This window comes from Triticum dicoccoides, chromosome 5A (genome assembly GCF_002162155.2).
Source record: "Triticum dicoccoides isolate Atlit2015 ecotype Zavitan chromosome 5A, WEW_v2.0, whole genome shotgun sequence".
NCBI lineage: Eukaryota > Viridiplantae > Streptophyta > Magnoliopsida > Poales > Poaceae > Triticum > Triticum dicoccoides.
In genome coordinates, this window is record NC_041388.1 from 572,193,968 (window position 1) to 572,211,705 (window position 17,738).

General features: G+C 46.8%; 2 pseudogenes; one reads left to right on the forward strand and one right to left on the reverse strand.

Annotated features, from left to right (window-relative positions):
* Positions 1-291: 291 nt before the first annotated feature.
* Positions 292-5,479, forward strand: LOC119300028 (annotated as a pseudogene).
* Positions 5,480-11,135: 5,656 nt separating this feature from the next.
* The window catches only part of LOC119300029, a 13,481-nt pseudogene continuing 6,878 nt past the window's right edge, over positions 11,136-17,738 (reverse strand).

Consider the following 17,738-nt stretch of genomic DNA (forward strand, 5'->3'; position numbering starts at 1 on the left):
CGCTCCTTGAGGACGTCCTAGTCCATGGCCAGGCCCCGACGCGAGGCGGCAACCCATAGCACGATGTACCACCAGCGGCCGTTGGTGCTCATGTCGCCCTTGTGGACGTTGAGGCCGAAGAGGACGACGAGGTGGCAGAGGTCACAGCCCAGGAGCGCCTGGTGGGAGAGTGGCGGGAGATCCATCGTCGGGCGGGCGGCCAACCGGAGAACCGGCGCGGAGCTGACCAAACGGAACCGTAGTGCATCGGCCGACCTGCTCGACTCGATCTGGGGCATAGGGTAGGGAGAGATGGTGAGGGAAGGGAGGGACGAGGTCGGCGGTGGTGAGGAGGGCTGTGAGGTCGGAGGTGGGTGGGAGCGGCTGGGAGAGGACTAGATCGGGGAAAGGAGGCCGGGGAGAGGACTGGATCTAGGGAGGAGGTGGCGGCAGCTGCGAGGAGAGGAGGGGTGCGATGGGGGGGGGTCGATGGGATCTGACCTAGGGTTTGGGCTGCGGGTGGGGGGTATCTCCTTTTCATTTTATTTTCTTTTTTTCTGTAGATATATGGATGGATGGATGCGGGATGGAGAGATGGATGGATGGATGGGCGCCATGTCATCGATCCATGGGAAGAGTCCTGATTGGTTCGAAAAATAGTGATTTAAAAAAGTGTCTTAGTACTAAAAATAGAGGGATTTTGTGAAGTAGCTATCAAAAATATTTTGCAAAATGGCACCACATAAATTTTCACTAGAGTTAGACCACATTTTATGGATAAGGACCAATTTCTATGCATTTCTGATCTTTCTAGCTATTTTTAATCAATTTCCGAGTGCCCAAATTGACTTTTTTTCTGAAGGACCTACCATATATTTGTTGCAAAATTGTACCAAATCAATTTTCTAAAATACTAGGACATATTTAATGCACAATTGACCATATGATTGGGTATCAAAAATTTTGATCCACCTCTCATGAAAAAGACAAATTTCCGCTCATTCAGAAGGAAATGGGTCAAATTTGAACTGCAGCGTCCTCATTGTTTGTTATTTATTTTTTCCAAAAATCATTTCTAGGTACAAAAGTATCTATTTAATCAGAGAAACACCAAAAAATTCCAAGATTCAAGCACTAGCTAGGAACGGTCATTCCCGTCGTTTTGACCGCATTTTAAAACGGGCATAAAAAATTCAAAAAAATCAAAAAATTGGAAAATCTTCGCATTGTGTCATTATATGTGACCATGTTACCAGGAAAAATAATAAACTTGTAATACGGCAATTCTTTTAAAAAACTGTTCTCAGAAACGAGCTATCATGTGTGGAGATCAATGGCTTTCAAGTCAAATGATCAATTTTATGGCCACATTCATGGCATAGTTTGTTCAAATGATCTCATATTGTGCACAAGGGTGCACATTGGAATGGCAAACAATATTGACTAAGGAAGTTTTAATTTTCTTTGGACGAAAAAACCATTTTCCATTTTTTGAGTGCCCAAAAGGAGGTTTTTTTGTGAAGGACCTCCAAAATAATTGTTGCAAAATTGGACCAAATCATTTTTATAAAATACTAGGACATATTTAATGCACAATTGACAAAATGGTTGGGTGTAAAATGTTATGATCCAACTCTCATGAAAAAGACAAATTTCCATCAATTCAGCTAGAAGCGGATCAAATTTGAACTGCAGGTGCCTCATAGTTTGCTCTTTATTTTTTCCAAAAATCATTTCTAGGTACATAAGTATCTATTTAATCAAAGAAACACCAAAAAAATTCCAAGATTCAACCACTAGCTAGGAACAGTCATTCCCGTTGCTTTAAATGCATTTTGAAACGGGCATAAAAATTCAAAAAAAATTCAAAAAATTGGGAAACCTTCGCATTGTGTCATTATATGTGGCCAAGTTCTCAGGAAAAATAACAAACTTGTAATACGTCAATTATTTTTAAAAAGTGTTCTCAAAAACGAGCTATCACGTGTGAAGATCAATGGCATTCAAGCCAAATGATCAATCTTATGGCCACATTCATGGCATAGTTTGTTCAAATGGTCTCATATTGTGCACAATGGTGCATATTGGAATGGCAAACAATGTTGCCTAAGGAAGTTTTCATTTTCTTTGGACGAAAAAACCATTTTCCATTTTTCGAGTGCCCAAAAGGAGATTTTTTTTGTGAAGGACCTCCAAAATAATTGTTGCAAAATTGGACCAAACCATTTTTCTAAAATACTAGGACATATTTAATGCACAATTGACAAAATGGTTGGGTGTAAAAAGTTTTTGATCCAACTCTCGTGAAAAAGACAAATTTCCGTCGATTCAGTTGGAAGCGGGTCAAATTTGAACTGCAGGTGCCTCATAGTTTGCTATTTATTTTTGCCAAAAAATTATTTCTAGTTACATAAGTACCTATTTAATCAGAAATACATGGTTTGGTGGCGATACGTCGAGGTTTGGGCAGTGGCCGAGGGCCCCAACTCTAGAGCGCGTAAACTTGCATGCCCGCCACGTGGTCACCGCGTGACCGTGGCGTTGCCATGTGTTCTGGGTGGCCTAGGCATGTCTAGTGGGTTGGGAACTTCCTAGGTAGGTGCTAGGAAGAAAATTACAACATAAGATTCTCACAAGGAGACCGATCGATGCTCAAACATGAATTAGCAGCCAAGTGTTTGATTAGCGGTACAGGAAATGTACATGGCTAATGGGCGTGTGTTTTGGCTGAGGATGATCAGTTACTAAGAAGACCGTATTCACAAATTTTCAGCTCAAAAGGAGGAGCCTAGGTGGTACTTGCTTTGCAAAGTACCACACTAGACATAAATACGAATGTTGAAGCTGGGATCAAAATAATGAATGGATTGAGCTGGCATTTGGTGGAGGATGGTTATTTGGGCATAGGAAAGCACTGTAGAAAATGGATACTATTTGGACATGCCAAAGTGGTACTTCCTTCACAAACTGTTGTTCTGAACAGAATAGGAAAATGAATATTTGTGAATTATTTTTGAACTAGGCAAGGAAGGTTTTTTACATATTTGACGAATATATGACCCAAAGAATTTATGAGATTGTTTGGGGAATTTTGGGAATGACAGAAATATAGGTTGCTTCACAACCTAGGGCAAAAACTGCCATATGGACATGACACATAGGCAAAACTGATGAGGTGGCGCCTAGTCATAGCAACCCACCATAATTTACAAGGCTATGACCATCTATATTGGTTGTTAACAACTAGAAATAAGGCAGCGGACTAGCGTTGTTTGCTTTATGACCATTTCGTGTAAGGAAATTACGACCTTTCTGACCAAAATGGTCGCAATGGTTTAGGATTTGGAGCCCCCCGAACAGCTTTTGACCACTTGTTCTCAAATGGCCATAGATCTATGACCAATTCTTTCAGGGTCACTGACAGAAGGTCACTGGTTGCCATATTTCTTGTAGTGGCTGAGATTGGTTTGGGCGGCGCTGGAGGAAGACATGGCTTGGGACTATCGAGCAGCTAGGGTTTGGAAGAGGAGGCTCTGATACCATGTGCGAATAGGCGAAAGCGTCTTACCCTCGATGTGAGGAGGCGCATTACGTGTTATAGGCTGCAGGGGCGCACCTCCGTGACAATAGCGCATACAAGTTTGTTGGAGAAGATTACAACTTGGAGAGGAAGAGATAAAGAGATAAGAGGTTTTACAAGATATTGAATGACTTGTCTAACAACCTAGTCTATCTCTTGTACGTCTCATGTGCGCCAACTCTGAAGGCCAATGTAACATGTATATGTGTTTAACAGCCGCAAGTCCTTTAAAGGTGAGCAACCCTCTGCAACTTCGGGAGGATTTCCTTAGTTTTACCTTTTCAAATAACGACAACAACAGCTAGTAATTCAGTAATGGTCATTCCGAAAGGATACTACTCCCTTCGTCTAGAATTACTTGTCGTAGAAATGGATAAAAATTGATGTATGTAAGACTAAAATACCATCTAGATAAATCCATTTCCGCAACAAGTAATTTTTGACGGAGGGAGTATCTCACAACAGTATGGTGTATTTGCATTCTCATCATTAAAGTGCTACAAAAAATATATTTTCTTTCATTTCTAAGTATGTGGGGTTTATATCCAAGGCATTATTCTGCCATGGTAATATTAATATCGTATGTATTCAGCTACAAGTGTCATTGTAGGAGTTGCGAGTGGGACGGCTCTCATACTTATGGTTTTCGTTGGATTATTCATTTTCTCCAAATTAAAATGTCGAAGGGCGCAAATGTTGAAATGTAAGTTCTTCAAGCAGAATCGTGGGCAACTACCGCAACAATTGGTGTCTCAGAGAGCTGATATTGCAGAAAAAATGATCATAACCTTGGAAGAGCTAGAGAAGGCAACAAATAATTTTGATAAATCTCGTGAGCTTGGTGGTGGAGGGCATGGTACTGTCTATAAGGGGATTTTATCATACCTCCATGTTGTCGCCATCAAGAAACCAAAGAAGGTAGTTCAAAAGGAGATTGATGAGTTCATTAATGAGGTTGCCATACTATCATAGGTCAATCACCGAAATGTCGTAAAACTCTATGGTTGTTGTCTTGAAACTAAAGTACCGATGTTGATATATGAGTTTATATCCAACGGAACCCTTTATGATCATCTTCATGTTGAAGGACCAAGATCATTGTCATGGGACAATAGGCTGCGGATAGCAGTTGAAACAGCCAGATCCCTCGCATATCTTCACTCAACAGCTTCGGTACCTATCATCCATAGAGACATCAAGTCTGTTAATATACTATTGGATAATACTCTAACATCGAAGGTAGCAGATTTTGGAGCTTCAAGGTATATTTCTGTGGAGAAATCGGGTTTAACAACAATGGTGCAAGGTACAGTTGGATATTTAGATCCTATGTACTTCTACACCAGACGGCTTACCGAGAAAAGTGATGTTTATAGCATTGGAGTCATGCCAATCGAGTTGTTGACAAGAAAGAAGTCATTTCCATATGTGTCTTTAGAAGGAGATGGCCTTGTTGTACACTTTGTTTCCTTGTTTGCAAAAGGCAATCTGTTGGAGATACTAGATCCACAAGTTATGGAAGAAGGAGGAAAGGATGTTAATGAAGTAGCTATACTTGCCGTTGTAAAATGTGTAAAACTAAGAGGAGAGGATCGTCCAACCATGCGTCAAGTGGAGTTGACACCGGAAAACTTCCATTCACCCAAGCAATATGTCATGGATGATGTGGTGGTTGATAAATCCAAGAAGAATAGAACTTGAAAAATGTCCTTACCAACTAATGATGGAAGAAGCAGCAACGAAGAGTCGACGAGGCAGTATAGCATGAAAGAAGAGTTCCTAATGTCCGCGAGGTGTCCTCGGTAGTTTTGCTCGAGCATGTGTAACATGGTTAACTATCTGTCATTTACCTGCGTTCAATTACTGAAGCAACGGTGTTCCTTTGGTTTGGCTCAGACTTGGGCTTTGTTTGCTAGTTGTTGCTTCAAACAGTGTAAACTAACTTCTCTCTGCTTTGAATATTATTTGTAGCGAAACAACAATATGTCCATAGGCTATCTCATACCTTTCTCTTCACGTGGGTGTATGTATGTGTGTGTTGCTAGTACATGCTTTAGGTCCAGATCTCAACAATATATGTTTAGTAGAGAGGCAAGATTCCCGTGCAACTAGATCGGCCGGGATCAGCTTCTTTGAAGCAATGCAACTGGATGCAACAGCAACAATATACTATTTTGTTTCAGAACACAAAAAATACTATTTTTATTTCTGAGTTCACATCTCACCAAACACGTACGCCTGCTGTACGTGCAACACTTACGAGATTCAGAAGATTAGTTAATTAATTAGTTACTCTACTATACATCTCTCATCGATCTGCTTTTTCTCCCGGAATCATGGAATATTTTGAACGTCTAGTGTGATCCGCACTACTTAATTTGGTTCAACAACTTCGTGTTGTGTCAGTGCGAAATAATATCCTTTCGACCTAGCTTTACACACAGGTGTGAAGTGTGGTGTCCTTTTGCTGATACAATATTGTGAAACAGCATCTAGCTAGCTAGCTGGCTTCCTCGACCAATGCCGGGAAAGTTCATGCAGAGATTCCCACGCACAAGCCTGGAAAGGAGTACGCGTGCATCTCGTTCGGTCAAAACAAGCATGACATTCCTTTCAAAAAAAAAAACAAGCATGAAATTGGGAAGACGACGCAACTATTTTACTAGTAAGTTCACAAATACACGTAGTATTTGACACGTACTAAGACAAATGGTCCGAAATAGCATTCGAAAAACACCCTAGATTAACTCAATCAAATGTAACTTTATCGCCAAAAAGAATGTAAACAAGCTTAACGAGGGTATGTCGCAGACAATATGAACTCTTCTTCTTGACTGTGTCTTCTGCTACTACCTTCCTCGAAGCTTGTAATTCTTCTAGTTGATGGATAACTCGCTACAGCATAGTTCTCCCCATTCCGTTGCACTACCGGAATCGCCCCCTATGCCGACGGCCAGGGCCAAGGCCGTCGGCATAGGCCTGAGTCCCGTCGGGATAGACCTATGCCGACGGCCCCCGTCGGCATAGGGCCGTCGGCAACATATGCGTCGGCACAGCCAGGGAGGCCGTCGGCATAGAAAAGCCGTCGGCATATATGATACGCGGATGTGGGCCGTACATATATGCCGATGGCCTCGGCCGTCGGCAACTATCACGCCTAACGGCGGCCGCCGTCAAGTCTGCCCAACGACTGTTCGCCAGTGGCACCCCTATGCCGACGGCTCGACCGTCGGCATAGGAGTGCCACGTGGCGACCAGCCGCTGCTCGTGGACCAGGGCTATGCCGACGGCTGGGCCGTCGGCATAGTTTGAAACTAAGCCTACGGCCAGGCCGTTGGCATAGTCCTTCATACAGAGCTCCCAGTAGCTGACACGTGGGCGCCTATGCCGACGGTCTAGCCGTCGGCACAGTTTTTAAACTAAGCCGACGGCTAGGCCGTCGGCATAGGTGCCACGTGTCAGCTACTGGGAGCTCACGCTAGCCCTATGCCGACGGCCTAGCGTCGGCATAGTTTGCTTTTGCTTTTTTTTTCTGTTTGTTTTCAAATCAATTCAATTCAAATAACAGCACGTATCAGCAGACATATATGATGGGATAGACATATAAAACGCAACGGGATATCATCCGGCACCATCACAACAATATATGCATAAGCATCATCACACACAAGTCTCTAAATGATCATCATCACAACCAACATAAGCATAAGCATATAGAGAAGCACACAAGTCATCTAAATGATCATCACCACACACAAGTCATCTCAAGCATCATCACCACACACAAGGATCATCGAGCACCGCGGAGGTCGTCACCGCCAAGACCGCCGAAGCCCAGGTCGTCACTGCTAGCGGCAGCGCTACCGCCAAGACCGCCTCCGCCTCCACCTCCGCCTCCGCCTCCGTGGATCTAAGTGGTCGGGCTCCTTGTCTCCGGAGTGCTGCGAAGACCACCGCCAACGGTAGATCCACCTGTTCCCTAGATGTTGAAAAGACATATGCACGGGATATATGACTGTGTTGAAAGGCATGACATGCTTTGGGTGAATAGATTGGGGATGAACTAACCGGCGAGGGGCCAGCGTTCTGTGCCACAAACTCCTCAAAGCTCATCAGCACTGGTTGTGCTGGAGGGCATTGTGCTGGAGGGAACTGAGGACACCTGCCGGCCGCCATATCCTAAAAAGCCTGCTGCATCTGGCTATTCCTATGCACTTGGTGTTCATAAAGCCTCTGATGCCACGCCATGGTCTCCTGGCATGTGTACCCCAGGTAGACCTACGGTATGACATGATGGAACTCATAAAACTACTAAATGCGGAAAATAAAGTGAGCAATGAAGATAAGAGGGAAAATACTTACAGATTGTTGCTCCTGAAAGAGGGACTGTGCACTGGTCACTGGCTGGCTCGTGCGCTGGCTCAGGCTTGGGTCGATCCGATGAAGCTGTGTGTAGGAGATACTAGGAGTGATCACAGCATCGAGAACCGCCTCCCGACCGTGCTTCTTGGGCCCCATGCTCACCACCGCCCTGTCGTCCAGAGGCGCCGCAATGGGGTCAGGTGTGTCAGGATGCAACTTCAGATACGCTTCGGAGTAGGCCTGCTTCCTCCCCGCGGTCTTCTTGCCGTAGTACTGGGGCTCGCCAGGCTTGGAGTCCTTCCGCGTATGGGCGATCTCCCACGCCTGCATGTCTGAGAGCGGCCGCTTCAGTTTCTCCTCCTGCACCACCAAACAGAGGTTAGTCATACATAAGAAAGTGATGGTAAATAGAAGAAGAAGAATGTTTAATGGGGTTAGTCATACATTAACTGCCTTGTGGAGATAGTGGTTTCGGTTTCCCTGAGCATGTACTCCCTCCGTCCCTCGGTTAGCCTTATTTTTGGTTCTCATAGCCGCCCAGGCTCCAGCCTCATCACACCAAAGATCCACCAATGCCGCCCAGGACTCGTCTTTTCCATAACACCAATTTGGACACACCTACATAATAAAAGCATAATGGCATGTAGGTGTGTCCAAATTGGTGTTATGGAAGCATAAAGCATAAAGCATAATGTACCACAAGGTAATGAAAGCATATTGAAAGCATAATATATGAAAGCATAATGAAAAATCGTTTATACTTACCGCCAAGAACTCGGGCCTCTCCAAGGTAATGCCCATCCTCCGCACTTCTTCCTTGGTCATCTTCACACCAAGATAGTCGTGGTAGTATGTGGAGATGGCCACATAGCGCACCTCGTACTGCATCTGGCGGGCCTTCTTCTTGCATTGGCGCATCACGATCTGGTCCGCTCTAGCCCTGTGCTCCGGAAGAACTCGATAGAATTTCTACAATCATGCATGAAACAAGAATGGAAGAAGCCATGAGTTAAATAATTTTCATGAAACTAGAATGGACTTGTTCTTCTGAAGAGAACTCACCCAGAAAGTAGTGATCACGGCCTTGGCATGGGTCTCATGGTCCGTGAGGGGGGGCACACCCCGGACACGCGTGCCGGGCGTTTGCAACCGCCACAACACTTCCAGACTTGTGAGATGCCACCTACGCAAGATTTGGCGGCATGCTAGCCCCCGGAGGCTGCCGGCCACAGCCGTAGACGCGCGAAGGGCAATCCGCGTAGAGGGAATTTTTCGGATACTTCTCCATCACCAAAAATTATAAAAAAATGCCATCGTTCCTATAGCACATGTGCCCACGTCGTGCAAAAAAAACTCTTGATTTTATCGCGCTCCGAGTATTTAGTAATATTGACGCCGCATCGTTACCGCAGAACATCTACTACCGTGTCATCACCATCCGTGAGGGGGGGCCACGCACCGGAGACGCGTCCCGCCTCTTCGGACATGCCACCACACCACCCCGCATGTATGAGGGCCCGGTGCGACGCTCCGGTGGCATTGCTACCCCCAGTGCCCCCGTCCCGCCTAACCCTGTAGCGTTTGACCACGGGATCTAGCCCTTTGACTTTGCACGGGCGGGCTTTGACCAGTGGACCTCCCCACCCGGTTGTGTTAGGTCAGCCCATAGGAACACTTTGGAGCAACATCCGGGCCAGACCCACAGCAAGATCCCCTCCGTGTAGACCCCACGCGTCCGTTTCCCCCCTCCAGGTGCCGGTGGCAGCGTCGTCCGTGAGGGGGGGGCACACCCCGGACACGCGTGCCGGGCGTTTGCAACCGCCACAACACTTCCAGACTTGTGAGAGGCTGCCTACGCAAGATTTGGCGGCATGCTAGCCCCCGGAGGCCGCCAGCCATAGTCGTAGACGCGCGAAGGGCAATCCGCGTAGAGGGAATTTTTCTGATACTTCTCCATCACCAAAAATTATGAAAAAATACCATCGTTCCTATAGCACATGTGCCCACGTCGTGCAAAAAAACTCTTGATTTTATCGCGCTCCGAGTATTTAGTAATATTGACGCCGCATCGTTATCGCAGAACGTCTACTACCGTGTCATCGCTGTCCGTGAGGGGAGGCCATGCACCGGAGACGCGTCCCGCCTCTTCGGACATGCCACCACACCACCCCGCATGTATGAGGGCCCGGTGCGACGCTCCGGTGGCATTGCTACCCCCAGTGCCCCCTTCCCGCCTAACCCTGTAGCGTTTGACCACGGGATCTAGCCCTTTGACTTTGCACGGATGGGCTTTGACCAATGGACCTCCCCACCCGGTTGTGTTAGGTCAGCCTATAGGAACACTTTGGAGCAACATCCGGGCCAGACCCACAGCAAGATCCCCTCCGTGTAGACCCCACGTGTCCGTTTCCCCCCTCCAGGTGCCGGCGGCAGCGCCGTCCGTGAGGGGGGGCACACCCCGGAGCCCCAAGACGGGCGTCTACGCATGCATGAACACTTTCACATATGCATCGGGACCCGTGCGATGTTTCGGTGACATAGCTACACCCCGAATCCCCCCACCAACCAGAATTCCTTCCGTGTCGACCGTTTCCCCCCTCCGTGACACGGCGATAGCGACGTTCATAACGGGGGGCAATCGATATACCACCGGGTATGTTTTTTTAGATAAGGCATAATTATCTTATGCAAAAGCAAAAACAAAAATAAAGTAAAAATAACAAAACAAAGTAAAAATAAAAAAATAAAGTAAAATCAAGTAAAATACCATCGGCATATCTGTGCACACACGGAGGTTGTCCCACGGATCGATGACGTGGCGTGGCACACGGATCGATGACGTGGTGAAGGGGCATATGCCGACGGCTGTGCCGTAGGCATACCTCTGCCACAGATAACCAAAGTAAAAATAAAAAATTAAGTAAAGTAAACATATGCCGACGGCAAGGCCGTCGGCATATCTGTGCACACACGGATGATGACGTGGCATGGCACACAGATCGTTGACGTGGCAGAGGGGCCTATGCCGACGGCTATGCCGTAGGCATACCTCTGCCACAGATATGCCGACGGCCACCGTTACCGCCCATCGGCGTAGGATCAACGCCGTCAAATGGTCAGCGCTGACCGGGCAGGTGGGCCCGGGCTATGCCGACGGCCTGTCCTATGCCGACGGGCCCCGTAGGTGTATCTCGGGCGGTCCCGACGGCCTCGTCTATGCCGACGGCCCCGTCAGCATAGATGGATGTATGCCGATGGCTATTCTACGCCTACGACCTATCCTTGGCCATCGGCATAGGTCCATAGATGCCGACGGGGGCCGTCGGCATAGATTTGGCCGTCGGCAACCCCAGTTTTTCTGGTAGTGTTGCTCTCGCAGGTCGTATGCGGCACTCTCATTATTGGTTGCTAGGAGGCCTTTGAGTACCATCTCCACTTGCCTCATGGTTGGTCTCTCTTCTCCTCTCATTTTGATGCATGACGCGGCTAGATCAGACACTTCTTGCACCTCACTACCTCCTTCCTCCATCACTTGTGGATCTACTATTTCACTTAGATTGCCTTCAGCATGCATTTCACCAAATTTAGGAACCAGCCCTTCACCTTCGGCAGATAGATACATGTTTGGCCTCTTTCTAGTGAGCAGTTAAATGAGAAGCACTCCAAAGCTATAGACATCACTCTTTTCTGATAGCCGTCCTGTGTAATAGTACATAGGATCTAAATATCCTCGAGTCCCCTGCACTGCTGTTGCTGTTGCCTCTGTCTGATCAATTGGTATGTACCTTGAAGTTCCAAAGTCCGAGACCTTTGATGTGAAGGCATCATCTAGCAGTATGTTGGAAGATTTGATATCCCTATGTATTATTGGAAATGAAACAGCAGAATGCAGGTAAGAGATAGCTTTGCCTACTTCACTTGTGATCTTCAGTCTGGCTTCCCATGGTATGGATCTTGGTGATTCTCGATGAAGGTGGTCACTAAGTGTTCCATTAGAAATGAACTCGTATGCGAGCAAAGGGACTTATGTCTCTAGACAACATCCATAAAGCTTGACAATATTCTTATGGTTGATCTGTGAAAGGATGGCAACCTCATTTATGAACTCATCAATTTCTCTCTGGACCATAATCTTGGACTTCTTGATGGCCACAACATGTAAATCTGATAACATTCCTTTGTAGACAACACCATGGCCACCATCTCCGAGCTTACGAGTCTGATCAAAATTGTTTGTTGCTTTCTCTAGCTCTTCCAGTGGAATGATCATCTTCTCAGCAATGCCAGTTCTATGAGATACCGGCTGTTCCAACAGTTGTCCATGGTTTTGGATGAAGAACTTCCTTTTCAACATTTTCTTCTTGCGGTGCCTAAGATGACGTCTTATTATGATTATGCTCAAAACCAAAAGTAGAAGGCCTGGGCCAACAACTAGGGATAGACCAATGATTAAACCTGAAAAATAGTACGTAGTCCTCAATTATTATCTTTTGAAGCATGTATACATATGATGCCAAATCTAGAAGGAATGAGGATGTTAGCACTACTGCTCACCTATATTGATGGTTCTGACACAGCCACCGGGTCTCCTTGGGTCCCCATGGCTTCCTCGGGGACAACTACAGTTGAAGGATCCGTAGGTATTGTTGCAATCGCCATAGCACACAGTTTCCTCTCCTTGGAATTTGCACTCGTCCAATCTACATTCATATGTATAGCCAACCAAATTAAGCATGCACTTGCTATTAAATTCATATGTTTGTCATAAACCAAAGTTTATACATCAATTGAGGAAGTCTTGTTTCTAAGTTAAATATTTCCAACTCAACAATTCCATGGTAGTGATCAGTCAGTAGACCCTTTAATCCAACATATATATTTTTTGGCGTCTATGAAATTATTTGCAACTTTGTCGATATTGAAATAACAATCATTTCCCAGGAGTAGTAGTTAGGCTAGAAGATCCATGTACAGTAGTTGCAGTAGTGATGGTGCAGTATAAAAAGCAAAGAAATATTGGGTGTATATAGGCTAACCTTGGCATCCGTCGGTGACATAAGGAGTGCCGTCGTAACCGTCCTCGCAGGCGCAGAGGTAGCCTTTGGGGCCTGGAGAGCATTCGCTGTGTTTGCTCTTGCAGATACTCCTGGCTGCGTCTACCGTGCACTCGCTGGACCACTTCCCACCGGCGGTACCATCACGCCGGAGGACCTCCCACCCCAGGACAAGTGGGACTTCCACGGAAGAAAATGCCGACGGCGGAGGTCGGCTGCCGTCTGTACTTTCCAGCCAGTTATGCAAGGAGTAGTTATCGTCGAACCACCCCTCCTTGGCGACGAACATGAGCCCGGGCATCACTTTATCCTTCGTATGGTTCCTGCCGAACCATGTCATCTGCACGTCATAGGAGACGCGGCCTAGGATATTGTCCACCGTCGTCTTACGGATGTCAGTGGTAAGGGGGTCCTGGCAGCAGTACAATCCGGAGCAGTACTTCCCAGGACCGCCGCCGGCAGGCGGCAAGCCGGTGAACCAGCTGGCGCCGGGGCAGAAGGAGGAGCAGCTGCCAATGCTGAGATTGCTGGTTTTATCCCGTAGAGTCGCCTCCACGTTGCAGCCAGTCACTACTAGCTCGTTACGGCCCACTGCCAGAGCGTAAGGTCCGTCGGCGTCGAGGCTGCCGCTAAGGAATGCGCCATGCCCGTCGCTGGCAGCGCCGATCGTCACGGTGCCGGTGTGGATGACCGTGACCGTGGCGCTCGAGATGGATATGTTGATGACTTGCAGAGTGCCGTCAATGCCGAGTAGCAGCCGCGGTGGGCTTGCGCCGTCGACGCAGGTGAGGTTGAACCCCGGCGAGTAGCAGCCGTGGCCGATGCTGAACGGGTACGGCACGCTCACGTTGCCGCAGGTAGTCCTGCAGCCCTGCTTCCCTATCATCGGCGGTGCCGCACTCGCGGCAGCCACCAGCAGCACTCCGGCGATGGATGAAACCACCCAGGTAAGCTGCATGTACGAACACGGACGCATGAATGATACTGTGATGGTCTGGTGGATGCTCTCCCTCTCGGCCCGTACGATTCAGACAGCTACTCATATATGTGCAACCGTCAGACACACTCGTGAGACTTGTGCAAATAAATTGCATTCCAACGCGGAAGCAACACGTACTGTACCGCGGGAGTTGTTGGTTGGGGGTGGTGAACATTGTTCTTTGGTTACAAACTTACAATAATCTATTGTGGCCAGCAAGCATGCATGCCATATAAAAGTTCTGAAATGAGATTCGACAAGATTACCCTGCGTCCATCGCCTTTTGTATTGACGAGTATAGGATAAGCATCTAATTTACTCACGGCACCAAAAGAATCCTTGTGCTGCCAGGTACAACAAACTATATACGAAGAATCCTCCTCTACACTTTGCTGCTCAAACTAGTTTAACTAAGAACATCTCCAACAGACGCGCGGTCGCGCGGCGCGCTAAAAATCTTTTACAGCGCCGAAATAGTATTTTGGCACGGGACGGGTGTGTGTGTGGGTGGGGGGTGGGGGTGGGGGGTTGCATTAGTAGAAGCACTATATTTCACGCCGCAGGTACCGCTCTAGCAGACGCGCTAAAATTATAACGCGCACCCAACACAAGCAAACATACCACAAGAAACTAGTTTTATCGCCACAAGAAACTAGTTTTGGCGCCCATTCCATGCCCACCACTCCTCAATTAGATCCTTTTGAAGATCATCATGCGTTTCGGCACGTCGAATGGCATGCTAGGACACAATAAATCGGGCCACCCTCTCAGCCCTCCTCCGCACTCGCATGGGACGTCCCAACAACTCATACTGAGAATAGTCTAAATCTTGCTCACACTCATTCCTGATGATCATTTTATGTAGGATCACATAACCATTCATGACGTACCAAAGGATCTTCTGATCCCAAAATCCAGTTGGTTCTATAACAATAGCAAATTGGTCTTGCAAAATCCCAAAAGCTCTCTCCATATCTTTTCTAACCGCTGCCTGAGCATTGTGGAAATTATGATTTTTCCTTACCTTGCGGTGCCGTCAACGGCTTCACAAATGTTTGCCACCTTGGGTAGACGCCATACGCAATATAGTAGTCATAGTTGTATGTATGACCATTTGCTACAAACTCCACCTATGTAGTTTCACCATTTTCGACCTTATTCATGAATGGTGACCGATTAAGAACGTTGATGTCATTCAAAGATCCAAGCATTCAGAAAAAAGCATGCCAAATCTAAGTCTCTTGATCGGCCACTACTTCAATGATTATAGTGGAGCCCTTTTTCTGGCCGTGGAATTGTCCATGCCATGCCTTATGACAGTTCTTCCAATTCTAATGCATGCAATCTATTGAGCCAAGCATACCTGGAAATCTGCAAGCTTTGTTCATCTCCAAAAGCCTTGCAGTGTCTTCAGCATTGGGAGCTCTCGAATATTCCGGACCAAACACACTTACACAATTCTTACTACGAAGCGCTTGACACATGATGGCTTGAATCTCACCCATGGCCAAGTGGTCATCAACAAGATCCGCCGGAATACGTATGGTAACATACGCAAAGCGGCGTCACCTTTTGAAAGGTGCTAGGCCCGAGTTCTCCGGCGGCATTCCTCCTTTGCTGAAAAACCGATCATGTCTCGCTAGTCTCTCCGTAATGCGTTTGAATAACTTGTTGCTCATACTAAAATGGCGCCGAAAGTAGGACTTTGGGTATGTGGAATTCTCTGCAAAATAGTTCCTCATCAATCTGTTGTGGGCATCGATCCTATCCCTCCATAATTTCTGATGACCGATAACCGAACCACAGTGCTTCGGCTTTTTATTGCCGTGCATAGCTAGAATCATTGCGAGGTCCTCCTCCTCTTGAATATCAAATTCTTCGTCGGAAGAATTGTAGGATGAACTCATCTACAATATTGAATTTAAACTAGTTTAAAACTACAAACAACACGCACAAAATTCATCTATAAAATATAAAGTTAAAGTAATAGATACCTTGCAACCGTTTTGCCAAACACCTTGTGGGCGCCGAGCTGCAAACGGCCGGCGGGCGTTGTTTGTCGGAGGAATGGTGCGCTCGAGGGGCAGAGGCGAGGAGAGAAGGGGGAGGAAGCAGCGGCGGAGCGCAGGGATAGGCGGGGCAAGCGTCGACGGGTCACCGGAGCGAATGGGGAAGGTGCTGATGGAGGCGGCGGCGCCTGAAGATTCAGATCTGGCGGTTGGTGAGAGTCGCACACCCAATTGCAATGTCCAGCATGCGGGAGCGGGCGCAGCAAATACACCGTGCGTGATGTCGACTTTCTCCACGCACTAAACCAAGTTTACCGCGCGCGTGATTTTTGTGTGGCTGCTGGAGGGCCCGTTTCGGCCCCGCGCGCACAATGAACTGGTTTTTTCAGCACGCGGCTAAGATAGCGCACCTATTGGAGATGCTCTAAGAGTCAACTATTCCAAGTCTGTCAATGTGCGTGAAAGAAAATGCAGTTTTTTCTCAAATGTTAATGTGTCATCTTGGCACTTTCTCCTTCACTTATCTCGGGCAACCCCTCATCATCAAGCAAAAGATAGAGGGTTTCATCCCAGTGAATTGGAGATTAAAATAAGATGAAATGGTCGCTCCACACTTTGAATTCGGCTTATATGGCATGAATGATATGGCATGAATGATATGGCACCCTCTTACTAAAGTATGCAAACCAAATATTTCTGATTGGACACACCCCAAAAACACAAGGCGGACGAGATTAGCCCAAACTGCATCATAAAAAAAAGGCGTGTCAAAAGTCGTCGTCCGCCCATTCTCAATGTTACACGCCCGTCTTCGATGGTATGCGGGTGTGTGCCTACAATACTTACACACGAACCACCAATACGTGTGTCACCTCGCGTCGTGTCGCATCATGTGTCCGATCGAGTGGGCAACCGGCCAGCGGGTCGCACCGCACCGCAGGCAGTCATCGCATCCTATGGGACTGGCGTAGTTGTTGTAGAACGTGTACGCCTCCACTTGTGAATCAAAAGTCATAAGCATTATCTTCCAATGCCTATCCAGCGATCTCTTGTTGGTATATTCAACATGCCCAATGTCCATGTCTAATTCACCATCATCATCATGGCTATCATGCCCAGTAGGACCATCGACCTCCTCCTACAAAATTGCAAATAAACGCATGGTAGTTGCCATCACTTAGGTCATATGGTTGCATGCCATAGAAAATATTCAACGTACCTGGCTCGCTTATCGGCATAAGATTCCTGAAAATCATTGTGCTCATTATGAACATCGAAATCTTTGTGTAGATTTAAAAAAAACATGTAAGTTGCCATGCGGTTGTTTTCCATAAAAAAAACACAAATCAACGTACATGCCACTTATGTTTTGACTCCCTGCACTACCCTCATTAATTTGAAAGTCATCAGCTGGTAAGTTTTCATAGGACGACCATGATTCATCTTCGTTATTATATCCATTCTCGCTAATGGAGCCATTACCACTTCCGAATTCATCGTCGGGATATCCGCTTTCTTGCTCCATTTAAACACGTTGAGGTAGAGTCCACAATCACTACGTGTACTGCAGAACATCAACAAAGAAATCATCTCTCAGTTCAAATGCAAACTCGGTAACATTGTGTGATGCACAATGAAATATTTAGAGAAGCAACATCGTTGCGAATCATTTTTGCACCATTTCAATGTGCAGATAAGAATACAGATGACAAACCTTTGATTTCTAAGGCGGTGGGGGTCGATGTCAGGCGAAAAGTTTGTCTGCGAGGGGGCGG